Raw genomic sequence first — 13,931 nt, forward strand, 5'->3', positions numbered from 1 at the left:
AGTAATCCTTCTACCCCCCCCTCCCCCCCATAAAAAAAAAAAGAAGAAAAATAAGTGGTTGTCCCACTGGCTATCATAAGTTGAATGCACCAATTGTTGAATGCACCATTGTAAGTCGCTCTGGATAAGAGCGTCTGCTAAATGATATAAATGTAAAATGTAAATATACTGATAAAAGTCAACTTGTCCGAGAGAGATTTACATAGTTACAAAAACGTCACGCCAGGGTAAGCCTACACGAAATACAGCCCTTATTTTATGTGTTTCTAAAATCGGCTATGGGAAAAATGAATGGTGGAAAAACGATTGGAACCATGTCCCTGTTTGACCGCTAGGTTTTATGGGTATTATCACACCTCCACTGTGGGACTCTATAGAGGGGTTGGTTGTTAAGCAACAAAACTGGCATGCAACTATGGGGCAAAATAGACAGGGTTTGACTTAGACTGTTGACAACATGTAAACTATATTTAGTCTCTAAATGTTTAATGCAAACATAAATACATTTGAACAATGAACTCGTCTCAAATACATTGTTACAGTTGTTGTTGGTTAGCTAGGTAGCGAATTTGAGTCATTGCATAGACATGATATCAGTCAAAACACCTCAAAACAAGACATGGTATCAATAACACCATACAACAAGCTGAAACATGCCACAGAGCTACGATTCCCCACATGGCAGCTTGTTGTTAGCTGAGGTTCAGAATCATAACAAGATACACGACTTCCGGCCATCGATGCGCGAGCATCATTTTCGTGACGTCAGCCAACCCTTCTATGGCTCCTGGTCAAAAGTAGTACACTAGCCTACATAGGGAATAGGGTGCCATTTTGGACGAATTCATGAAGGTGCTGTCATAACCTTTGACCCCCATTTGACCCTACTGTACCTTTAGCCAACTCTCATGACTCCCCGGCCATAGACTTTCTAGTTTGATATTACAGCATGAATAGCACATTATTTCATTTGTTAAACAATATTTAATCCACAGTAATTAATATAATTGAAGATTTAAAAATAAATAACATGCCTACCTTGAACTCTTTATTCTCCATCTCCTTGCAAAATCAGCACATTTCCTTGCCAAAATGAACGCGCATCCAGAGCGAAAACAAACGCAATCCTCCAGCACTAGGGAGGTTTAGACTGAACTGCTCCAGCGGTTTTTCATCAGTTTCAACGTTTATCAGTGATGACGTAACAATGACCTGTACAGATTTGACGCACTTTCGATCTCGTGCTGATGCAACACTCTGTGTTGTTGAAAGCTCATGTATGGAAATCCTGCGAGTTGTAAACAAATGTAGGCTATTGTTGCCCTTAAAACTGTAATGTTGAGGACGCCATGAAAAATAAAATACATAACCCACACCGTTAGGCCAAGGTACATGCAATATTCATCACTTTGCCAATAGACTTCTTGTTCCTTGTTGTATGTAGCCTTTCTTTTGGGATTAGCACCACTGTCACCTAGAAATTGATACTGCGGTTGTCACATAAAACAGATAACCCATAGTTCATTATTAAATAACATAACTCATTTCTTTATTTTATTACTCATAAAATATACAGCAATCTTCAGATACTGAAAGAATTCATGGGAGTTTCGATTCAGTCACTATTTCATATGTACATGCTAGTTTCATCCTTTTAAAGAAAAAAAGGACACGAAAAAACCTGTGAACCTCCTGATCCTGATTTGACGAACATAGCATATGTATTGTACATATTTCCAGTTTAAATTATTTTAAAAAAGAGACAAAACCATTGGTTTACAGTGTTTCTCCTCTCCAAGGGAGGCATGTTTTCCCCCTCGTATGCCTCGGAATAGTATCAGTGCTTTTCACAAACGTTGTAGTACTTAGTGTGCATCATTGTTTTCGCTCATACAGCTGCCCCTACTCTCCTAACCTCCCCTCAGTAACTAAAGAAGGCACAAAATGATGACATAAATATCACAAGAAAGAATATATGAATTAATAATTTACTTTCTAAAATATTTTCTAGAGGGCAAAGGACAGGTAGGTTTAATAACGCAAATGTAAAAAGTCCTGTCGCTCACATACAAATGCAAAATCTAAATGGCACCCTATTCTTTATAGAGTACACTACTTTTGACCAGAACCCTATGGCCCTGGTCAAAAGTAGTGTACTATAAAGGGAATAGGGTGCCATTGGGGATGGAAATTCTTTGAAATTACTCATGAGAGCAAATACTACGATTTTTTGGTTCCCACAGAGGGTCAGGAGCTTAAGACATGAATGATTTTATTAAAATGTTTGTTCATAAAAAATAAATGATTTCCCCTCCTCCCACATGGATTACAGACAAGAGGCTAGGTGCGTTCTGACTGTCTTAGTGTGCGGATAAACATGACCATCACTCTCATAAAACTTAAATGAAACATCACTCCTTATGTTTTTTCTCAGGCCAAAACGCTCAATCCCATTTCTACTGTCAAAACAGGTTTTGAAAAGGCTTCTTCCACATCTTTTGGTCCATGTCTGTTTTTCACTCAGTGAAGTGCTACTATCCCCTTGGACTACAGGTTATTGCCGTCATAAGGTGTCCGTCTGTCTGTTGGCTGGACAGTTTCTACCGTTTAGGACCTTTGTGGGTAAAGGTAAAGGTGGGGTATAGCAGCAGCAGTTCCTCTGAAGTCCAGTATCTGCTGGAAGGACACCTGGTGGTACGAGAGGATGAGTGTGGCCAGCCAGCCTGTTGTGCCTCCCCCTCTCCCTCCCTCCCTCCATTTCTCTCTCTCCATCTGCAGGACTCTTAAGGCTCCTGTGCGGACTGTCTCGGCTCGTGCCCTCCCAAAGCTGGCTGTGGTGATTTAAGACACGGTGTGTATGTGTGGATTTGTTTGTGGCCTCTGCCCCACTTCACTGTCCATCCGCCTACCCTTGGCTCCCCTCCTGGGCAGCGACCACCACCCCCCTCAGTATGTCTCTGAGTCGTTGAGTTCCTCATCCTTGTAGAAGCCTCCATCGTGGTCGCGGTGGCCGATGTTGTTGAAGCTGCAGTAGGAGCTGTGCTCGCTGCGCAGCACGGGCAGGCTGTCGAAGGTCACACTCTTGGAGGGGCTGGTGGTGTAGTGGTTAATGGCACTGAAGGACAGGCTGGGCGCCGGGTTGCAGGGGGACACGGGCATCATGGTGGCCAGGATCAGCGCCAGGCAGTCCGCCACGTCTTTGTTGGGGGCGCAGGCCAAGGCAGGCGTGTAACCTGAGGGGTTCAAACAGAACAGCAGAGGGTCACTTCAGGAGCATCACCGTTTACTATAACACTGTTGGTGAAAAACATGAAATAACAGCAGGCTAGGAGATACAAAGTTAAGACAATAACCAAGCAGTGGACTAGAGAGAAACAATTGTGGACACATTGAGAAGAGAAGTACAGAAGAAAACGGTGTTAGCGTTATGGATCTTACCATTCTAATCGACTGCGAGCACGCTAGCACCCTTCACTAGTAGCTCCTGAACCACCACCGTCAGACCATTTCTGGCTGCAACGTGTAACGGCCTGAGGAGAAAGTACCGTCAGATTAGCCAGCAGCAAATGAGGATACCTCCCAAATGCCAGACTATTCCCTATATAGTGCACTTCTTCTAATTCTTCTGGCCCAATTAATACAGCTGAACCATACGTACGTCTGTAAGGCTGCGTTAGTCGAGTTGATGAGGTTCCTGTCTGTAATCTTCTCCAATATCAACAAAGCACTGGTTTCATGCCCCTTTAAAAACCAGAGTCAAACATGTCAGACCAAAATTTCAACCAGAGAGAGCCAACTGTTCAGATGAACGTCATCTTCATGTGGGGATGCTCACCTTACTGCAGGCCAGATGAAGAGCAGTGTTCTTGACTGCATCCTGCAGGGTGAGCTCTGCTTTGGCACTGCTCACCAACAGCTCTGACACAGACAGAGAAACATAAAGAAACTCAATTAGGAAATGAAGCGACTTATTAAAATGTAAAACAGACATGTTGAACTTAAGCCGGCTGGGCGAGGCAAAGCGGAGGAGAGGGGGCTGCGTACCGACAGCGTTGGTTTGTCCGTTCTCAGCAGCCATCATGAGGGAGGTCTTCCCGGAGGCATCGGGGGAGTTGACCTGGGCGTTGTGGCCTAGCAGCAGCTGAAGACACTCCACGTGGTCCGTGAAAGCCGCCGCATGCAGGGGGGTCCTGGAGAGAGAGGAAACTTATTTCACCGATATCATGTAGGACTGTTATAAACAAGTTTGTTCAATTAACCCTGTTTATACCATAGAAATATAAAATCACTAATAGATGTATTAAAAGTAATCTACAATCCCTCATCCAACCCCAGAGGTCATTTTATTCCCAAGACAACATTATTCTCCAGAAGAAAAGGACTTTGTCATGTGCTGTAGTTACCGGTTCTTGGTGTCAGTGGCGTTGACAATGGCCGGCCCCAGAGTGTCAATCAGCATCTCTGCAGCCCCCTCGTTGTCATTGATCACAGCACAGTGGAGGGGGCTGAACGAGTTGCCCTCGGTGACATATGCTATGACAAAGTCCTGTTTCAGTGTAAGGTCCTCCACTGAGAGTCATAACCCCTAATTCTGTTGTAGTCTTGTTCATTCCCCCACATGGCTCCGTCCACACCAATCGAATGCTTTTCAAGCCACAAGAGGGAGTGAATGAGTGTACACTTCATGGAGGAGAGAACAGAGCTACAGTCCAGTTAGTCAGTACGTACCGTTGTATGTAGGGGTGTAACGATCCATCTACTACATCGATGTATCGATTTATATTCCTATGATCCAACTACATCGATCTGTGCTCGGTGAGTTGGCCTTTTGGACAACATATATCACTCTAACATCGTTTTAAAATGTAATAAATCGATTGTATCGATTCTAGGAAATAACCCATTGGATTTAAGCACGTCAGACTTTATATGGATGTTTTTTCTTAGCACTTTTAATGATAAAGGCTTTAAACATTACTCGATTCAGTCTGCCTATCCGTGACGTCATCGCCCCACGCCAGCAGCAGCGCAAAGGCGCAAAGACAACAAAACATAGCATGGCGGACGACAGAGGAGAAGCCGACGAGCGAGAAATTATCAAGCCACCATTGCGGTCCTTACAAGAAACAGGAATCTAGGAAACTTCACCTGCACTGTCCAGTATCCAGGTATTTATTTCAGTCACACTGGTTGAATTTTTGGCTAAAAGGTTACTGAATCGATTTCAAGTCACTGAATCGTTTCGGATCGTATCGTTCTAAATGAACCAATATCGTCCTTGAATCGTATCGACAACCACGAATCGTGATACAAATCGAATAGTTACACCCCTAGTTGTATGGCCTGCCTAATTCAGGGACATGTTTACGGTGCTGAAGAGAGAAAATCAGAAAATATCTAGTGTTCCGTTAGTCCAGTACGTACCGTTGTAGCAGGCCCAGTGTAGTGGCGTGTAGCCCTGGTTGTCTGTGATGACGGGGAGGGTCTCCACTGACTGGGCGGCGTGTAGGAGTCCCCCCAGCACCCCGATGTGTCCGGATTCCGCCGCCAGGTGGACAGGGGTCCGCCCCTTACAGTCCCGAACCAGGAAGCTGGCGCTGTGCTGCAGCAGGGCCTCCACACACTCCTCATGACCCGTCAACGCCTGGGAGGAAGGGCAGGGAGACAAGAATGGATTTGAATAACTAATAATCAATGATATAATAATGAATCATCAATTATTACAAATGATGTCTGGAGGCAGGTCCCCCTACAGGGATGAATACACCACTACCCATGGACAACTACTTTTCTGAAGATAATATGTATATTTGAGCCTCCCCGTCTCTTTCTGTGTGTGAGCGTATACAGCCAGCTCTCCTCCTCACCCCTCTGTGTAGCGCTGTTCTGCCCCACTTGTCTTTGGCTTCTACGCTGGCTCCCTTGTTGAGCAGTGAGTACACACAGTCTGTGTGTCCGCTCAGCACTGACAGCATCAGAGGGGTTCTGATACACAAGACAACAAGGTCATATTACAAACTGGTAATAACCAGGCTGAGTCCCAAATGGCAACCTATTCCCTATATGGTACACTACTTTTGACCCGAGCCCATAGGGTTCTGGTTTAAAGTAGTGCACCAAGTAGGGCATAGGGTGCCATTTGGGACGTAGAACTAGTGTCAAAATCTCTTTATTTCAGGAATTGTATCCAAAACCCAATTGACTTACTGTCCATTCCCGTCTTGAACGTCCACTGCACTCTGGAGGTCAGCATTTCCAATCAGCAAACGCAAACACTCCGAATGACCGTTGGTAGCTAGAGGAGGATAAACAGAGAGGATATAAGAATGTGAGATGATTGACCGTTGGTAGCTAGAGGAGGCTAAACAGAGAGGATATGAGCTGATTGCTGGACGACTATTACCTTCACATGAACAGACAGATTTCTAGAACAGTGGTATTGGTAGATGACATCCTCAGGATGTTAACACAGCAGATAATAAAACATTTTGGGGCTGAGGCCCTCGAAGCCTGTCACCTGCTAGCTGTGTACCTGGCTCTGGATAGAAGTCCCCCTGTGCACTGATCTAGGATCAGCTTACCCTCCCCAGATCCTCAGCAATAATGACAAAAAATGACCTTAGATCAGTGTGTAGTGGGCATTTTCACACTATGCTATATAATATCCCTAGAGTGGACATTGGCGTCCTAGCAACATGACCAAACAAATGTCCATCTTGGTAAGGAAAACTTTTGAATTACAGAATCTCTAGGTCTTACGTGATATCCTATGCATACCTGCAGCGTGGATGGGGGTCCTCTTCAGGGTGAAGTCTTTAACCAGGATGGAGGCTCCCTGGTTGATGAGGACGTCAACACACTCCACATGGCCTTTAAAGGCAGCCAGGTCCAGAGGGGTGCGCCCCTGGCTGTTCCTCACGTCTAGATCCAGCAGAGACTGAACCAGGACCTCCATAGCATGGTGGTGGCCGTGGTACGCCTGAATGGAAACAAACACACAGTCTGAAGCAAAGTCCAGTGGTATGCCTGAACAGAAATACACTCCTAATATAATCAATGTCCTATAGTAGACCAGTGGTATGCCTGAACAGATATACACTCCTAATATAATCAATGTCCTATAGTAGACCAGTGGTATGCCAGAACAGATATACACTCCTAATATAATCAATGTCCTATAGTAGACCAGTGGTACGCCTGAACATAAATACACTCCTAATATAATCAATGTCCTATAGTAGACCAGTGGTATGCCTGAACAGATATACACTCCTAATATAATCAATGTCCTATAGTAGACCAGTGGTATGCCTGAACAGAAATACACTCTTAATATAATCAATGTCCTATAGTAGACCAGTGGTATGCCTGAACAGAAACAGTCCTAGACCCCTAAAGTAGACCAGTGTCTCTCAAATCGGGTGCCCATTTTTTCTCCCGCCCAGCATCAACATCGAAGGTCCCTGCCAAGCGTGAGATTTAGAAACACTCTACTTCTCCTCTGTTGGAGGTTGATTAACTCAAATGGCAAAATAAGGAAATCATCCTCATCATCACCGTGTCAAAATATGCATGTATTTTACACTAATCAGGAACAGATAGGAACATGGTGTGTGAGTGTCTGGACAATCAACTTTTCGTGGAAAAACAACACCATGCCTGCATCCCAGATAGCACCCTATTTCCCATGTAGTGCAGTACTTTTGATCTGGGCCCATAAGGCTCTGGTCAAAAGTAGTGCACTAAATAGGGAATAGGGTGCCATTTGTCATGTGGCGAGACCCCTACAGGAGCAGGTAGGCTTTACTCACAGCTAAGTGTAGGGGGCTGATGGGAGCTCTGACATCAGAGTCGTTCAGGATGTCTGTCCCTGAGGTTTCCATTAGCTGGGGAAAGACAAGGACGGGCCAGTTTAGACTTGTAACATATTTACTTTGAAGGTTAGTCTAGTAGCATGTTTCATGTTGTAAATCTCAGTGACCAGCCCCTGCAGACATACTGGGGTGTTGCATTCGTATCTTAAACAAGCTAGTGTGAGGAAAAGTAACCAACTGGTACTTACCACATCTAAAGGTGTTTCACTTGCAATCTGGAAAAAGAACATCAAGAGTGACGATGCGGCCACGACAAACATGCAACCACACCTTAAAACCTACTGAATATCAACGTCTGTCCCAAATGGCACCCTATTCCCTATATAGTGCATTACTTTTGACCAGAGCCCTATGGGCCCTACAGCCATTTGGGACGCAGACAAAATGGTCTGTGAATGCAGGGCGTCTAGTCCCCTGTGGTTCTGACTCACCAGCTCCAGACAGAGGCGGTGTCCGTACGCAGACGCGTAATGGACTGCGTTGTAGCCCTGATTGTCCCTGATCCCTGGGTTAGCGTCGTTTCGCAGCAAATATTCCAGACACCTAGAGGTCAGAGGTCAAGAGTTCACTAATCATTATACCAACATCAAGACAGACAGATAAGCAAGCAGAGACACTTTCCCAAAGGAGACGTGGCCAAGCTTTCACACTGCAGATTTAACACTAGTATGTATTCAAACACGACCAACAACATACTCTAGACTACAGTGAAATGTGAAAGGTCATGGCACCACAACATACTCTCCAGACTACAGTGAAATGTGAAAGGTCATGGCACCACAACATACTCTCCAGACTACAGTGAAATGTGAAAGGTCATGGCACCACAACATACTCTCCAGACTACAGTGAAATGTGAAAGGTCATGGCACCACAACATACTCTCCAGACTACAGTGAAATGTGAAAGGTCATGGCACCACAACATACTCTCCAGACTACAGTGAAATGTGAAAGGTCATGGCACCACAACATACTCTCCAGACTACAGTGAAATGTGAAAGGTCATGGCACCACAACATACTCTCCAGACTACAGTGAAATGTGAAAGGTCATGGCACCACAACATACTCTCCAGACTACAGTGAAATGTGAAAGGTCATGGCACCACAACATACTCTCCAGACTACAGTGAAATGTGAAAGGTCATGGCACCACAACATACTCTCCAGACTACAGTGAAATGTGAAAGGTCATGGCACCACAACATACTCTCCAGACTACAGTGAAATGTGAAAGGTCATGGCACCACAACATACTCTCCAGACTACAGTGAAATGTGAAAGGTCATGGCACCACAACATACTCTCCAGACTACAATGAAATGTGAAAGGTCATGGCACCACAACACACACAACAGTAAGAGAGGTGTGAGACATACTTTCCGTCTGTGTCGGAGGCAGCAGCGTAGTGGAGCGGGGTGCAACCCCTTTTATCCAGATCGTTCACACTGGCCCCAGACCCCACCAAGGCAAACAGACACTGGTAGTTACAATTGGCTGCCGCATAATGCAGAGGACTCCTAGAAGAACGCACAGAAACCATTCAACATCAACAACAGAAACAGCTTATTGGAGCTGTATAACATTTACATTTTACATTTACGTCATTTAGCAGACACTCTTATCCAGTGCGACTTACAGGAGCAATTAGGGTTAAGTGCCTTTCTGCAGGGCACATAGATTTTTCACCTAGTCAGCTAGGGGATTTGAACCAGCAACCTTTCGGTTACTGACCCAACGCTCTTAACCGCTAGGCTACCTGCCGCCCAATATTTCCCATAATAATTCCTATATGCCCCTATACTATATTCCCCATTATCATAAAGATCACATATGAAAGTTATTTGATGCCACAGACAGACCTTCCGAAGCTGTCCTTTCTGTTGAAGTCTGCCCCTGTGTTGAGCAGCAGATTCAGACAGTCCAGGTTCCTGGTAACAAGATATCAAGTTCAGAAAGGCTCTCGTACATCTGAGCTATCAGGTGGATGGTAACAAGATATCAAGTTCAGAAAGGCTCTCGTACATCTGAGCTATCAGGTGGATGGTAACAAGATATCAAGTTCAGAAAGGCTCTCGTACATCTGAGCTATCAGGTGGATGGTAACAAAATATCAAGTTCAGAAAGGCTCTCGTACATCTGAGCTATCAGGTGGATGGTAACAAGATATCAAGTTCAGAAAGGCTCTCGTTCATCTGAGCTATCAGGTGGATGGTAACAAGATATCAAGTTCAGAAAGGCTCTCGTACATCTGAGCTATCAGGTGGATGGTAACAAGATATCAAGTTCAGAAAGGCTCTCGTACATCTGAGCTATCAGGTGGATGGTAACAAGATATCAAGTTCAGAAAGGCTCTCGTACATCTGAGCTATCAGGTGGATGGTAACAAGATATCAAGTTCAGAAAGGCTCTCGTTCATCTGAGCTATCAGGTGGATGGTAACAAGATATCAAGTTCAGAAAGGCCCTTTCACATCTGAGCTATCAGGTGGATGGTAACAATGAGAACCTTAAAGAAAAGAGAAACCCGTACACTGCTCTTGCTAGTATCACTGTTTTTATAATGCTAATAAAAGCAATAATAAAAAGTGATACTAGCAAGAGCAGTTTGCAGGTTTCTCTTCTCTTTCAAGAAGATATAAAGACCATTTAGACCAGAGCGCAAGTCAATACCACCATGGCATGGAACCACATTATACAGAAATGATACCGCACTAATGATCTAAACGATTTTTTTATACTGCTAAACAATGTGAAATGTAAGAGTGTGAATATGTGTTTGTTCTTTCTGGTGGCTTTCCAGTTCATGAACTAAATATTCCTTGGTGTAAAGCCTGGACCAGTCCACTCACCCTCCAGCTGCTGCAGCATGTAAACAGGTCCTTCCAAAGTCGTCAGGGGTGTCTATATCAAAGCCTGATGAGAGGAGCTTCCGACAGCAGTCAGAGAACCCACTGAGAGCAGCCAGGTGGAGGGGGAACATCCCATGGACGCCTCGCCTGCAACACATTTTTACATTTTAGACTTTAAGCAGACACTCTTATCCAGAGTGACTTACAGTTGATTCAGCTAAGATTGGAAACAGCACCACATCACAGTCCTCATTAAACCCCACAGCAGATCAACACATCAGAATGCTGCAATGCCCTGTCTATCAACCCCCCACACACCACAATGTGTTGAGCATAGTCTCCAAGCGGGAATTCGGTCAATGACAGAATTGCAGATGCATGTTGCATTATTGCTGGAAACTGTGTGTGTGTGTGTTCTCACTTGGCTGTGTCAGCTCCGTTCGTGATGAGTGTATTGATGAGTAACTCGTGGCCGTAGCGAGCAGAGATGTGCAGGGGTGTGTTTCCATTATTTTCTTCACAGTCGATCTCAGCACCTACAGAACACACACACACACAGACACACACACACAGACACACACACACACACACACAGACACACACACAGACACACACACACGTCAACCACTTGACCCTAGAGGCCTCATGAAGCTTCATGTTCAACCACATTGCAAGTAACATTGCTCTGTGCCAGTGAATCATGGTTTGAAGACAAAAGACAATGCTGAAGAGCCTACTGGTTCATATATATTCAGTTGAGAGCATTCACAGCGACTCACCATTCTGGATGATGGCTTGAGATCTGGAGAAGCGTCCGTGGATGGCCGTCATGTGGAGGGGGGTCTTTCCATCTTTACTCTGCAGATAGAAAGACAAAGATGGTTCACACGGCAGTCTGTGCTGCTGACCACAGGCAAAATCAAACACGTATTGGAGGAGCGCTTGATTGCATTTAGTTTGCATTGTTAGGCCTATTCCATTGGTATTTGAATGTAGACCAGGGCCAAATACTAAGCCATGTGCTGCGTCAGTGTGTGCGTCCCAAATGGCACCCTATTCTCTTCATAGTGAACTACTTTTTGAACCAAAGTAGTGTACTTATAAAGGGAACAGGGTGCCATTTGGGACACAGGCAGTGTCATCACGGCTCCTTGCTCTATGGGCCCCTGGTCAAAAGTAGTGCACTACATAGGGAATAGGGTGTTATTTAGTTCAGACACAGTGTTGGTCATCCGGTCTCCTCACCTTGATGTTGACGAGGGCCCCGTTGCCCACCAGCAGCTCCAGGCAGAGCGCCCCATGGCGCAAGGCGGCCGTGAAGTGGAGTGGGGCGAAACCCTTCTCGTTCACCTGGTTCACGTTGGCGCCGCACTCGATCAGCTCATTCACCACCACGTCCTGCCCGTTGTAGCATGCCACGTGGAGGGGGGTGTTACCGTAACCATTGGGCTCATTTATCTGGAGGGAGCAAGGGAGGGAAAAGAGTGGAGAGAGAGAGGGGGGGGGGGGAACAAAACAATACATTCCTGATCAGGTCACTTGGTTCTGAAAACCCCCTGGCCCAAAACACTGGCTCCAACCTCCATCTCTTCATTACTTGAAAGGAAATCATTCGCCAACCCACTAGAGCTCTGTATTTTCATTGAGTTGTAATTGAACAGTGACTACACATTTGAATGCGTGTTGACTCACATCCACTCCAAGGTCCAGGAGGTACTTGACTACACTGATCATTCCACTGGAGGCTGCAGAGTGGAGAGGGGTGTAGGCCTTCTTGTCTTTACAGGACACCTCTGATCCATGAGAGGCCAGCAGTTTCACCACCTCAATGTGCCCTATGGTAGAGAGAGAGAGGGAGGGATAAATAGAGAGAGAGAGAGAGAGAGAGAGAGAGAGAGAGAGAGAGAGAGAGAGAGAGAGAGAGAGAGAGAGAGAGAGAGAGAGAGAAGGGGAGGGAGATAGTAAGGGGGTTAAGAGAGAAACAGAGATACAAACACAGAGAGATAGGCAGAGAGAGGGAGAGATAGATTAGTTTACAGTGGTACACAGCACCATAAGCAACACCTACATCATGTTAGTACAACTGAAAACATCTAATCAACCTACTTAGTACATGATTCTGACATAATAACACACTAGACGTGGCTCATACAGCTGAGCTGTGAGACTAACACACAGTCCATTCATTCATTCATTCATTGGTATAAAGGACATTAGTCAGAATGTAAATGATGTGGTAAACTCATCACCCATGTAAGCAGCCCAGTGGATTGCTCGGCGATCCTTCTTGTCAAAGGCATTAATGTTGGCTCCTCTGGAGAGAAGCAGCCTCACCATCTAACAGGGAGAGGAGAGAGAAACAAAACACAGGTTGAGGAAAACTAAACAGCAAAATCCGCTAAATCTGGCTTCAAAGCCTTCCCTTTAAAATTATATATTTTGTATTCACAATGAATGAAAGATAACATGTAAAGACATGGTACATTTCTCCCCTTTTAGTCCCCCTTTGACCTCCCCCTCCCCCCAGAATGCCTCCAAACACATTTAAAAAGAAAGGGAAAGTAATTGACTTACATGTCAGAAAACAAAATAAAAGTATACAACAACGTTACTTCAAGCAAAAATGTAATAGCCTAACAATTTCAGGTGATTAAGTGATTTTATAGGCCTATATAGCAGTAATCTCAAGGTGGGGCCAAGAGTACTAATCTGGAGGAAGTGTTTGGAGCTGTTCAAAATAGGATATCATCGGGTCCCAGGAGGAATAAAATGAGTTGGTTGACCCTCGAATGGTAACTTCATTTTTTCTCATTTTAGGAACAGCTTCAGATCTTTGAGCCAAAGAGAGGCTAAGGGAGGATTGATAGATTTCCAATCCAATAAAATCCTTCTGCGGGCTAACAGGGAGGCAAAGGCAATGGCATCTAGCTGTCTATTGGTCAGAGAAGGATTGTTGTTTGGTACTCCAAAAATAGCAATTTCTGCACTAGGCTGCAACTTTATATCAAATGCTTCAGAAAGGGTTTTAAATAGTGGACAAATAATCTGCCAGACGGGGACAGGACCAGAACATGTGGGTCAAGTCCACCAAGGAGCTTTTACACCTGTCACATGTACCATCAATATTTGGGTAGAATTTGGACAATCTGGCCTTACTGAAATGGATACGATAAAGTACCTTAAACTGTATAAGGCTGAGCCGGGC

The 13,931-nt window shown here is 44.9% G+C and overlaps 1 pseudogene across 1 annotated transcript; it reads right to left on the reverse strand.

The window, feature by feature from the left end:
• Positions 1 to 2,816: 2,816 nt before the first annotated feature.
• Positions 2,817 to 13,063, reverse strand: LOC311119512 (serine/threonine-protein phosphatase 6 regulatory ankyrin repeat subunit A-like; annotated as a pseudogene). Its single transcript has 21 exons — positions 12,976 to 13,063; positions 12,419 to 12,561; positions 11,972 to 12,184; positions 11,506 to 11,584; positions 11,148 to 11,262; positions 10,727 to 10,873; positions 9,738 to 9,806; positions 9,255 to 9,395; positions 8,306 to 8,417; positions 8,063 to 8,089; positions 7,812 to 7,886; positions 6,778 to 6,979; positions 6,208 to 6,295; positions 5,868 to 5,985; positions 5,425 to 5,644; positions 4,404 to 4,569; positions 4,045 to 4,190; positions 3,836 to 3,918; positions 3,659 to 3,741; positions 3,439 to 3,530; positions 2,817 to 3,233 (listed from the first exon to the last, which is right to left on the reverse strand). The product of its transcript is annotated as a serine/threonine-protein phosphatase 6 regulatory ankyrin repeat subunit A-like (transcript).
• Between the last annotated feature and the right edge of the window lie 868 nt (positions 13,064 to 13,931).

The sequence above is a fragment of the Coregonus lavaretus genome (genome assembly GCF_964263955.1).
Source record: "Coregonus lavaretus genome assembly, contig: HAP1_SCAFFOLD_489, whole genome shotgun sequence".
NCBI classification, from domain to species: domain Eukaryota; kingdom Metazoa; phylum Chordata; class Actinopteri; order Salmoniformes; family Salmonidae; genus Coregonus; species Coregonus lavaretus.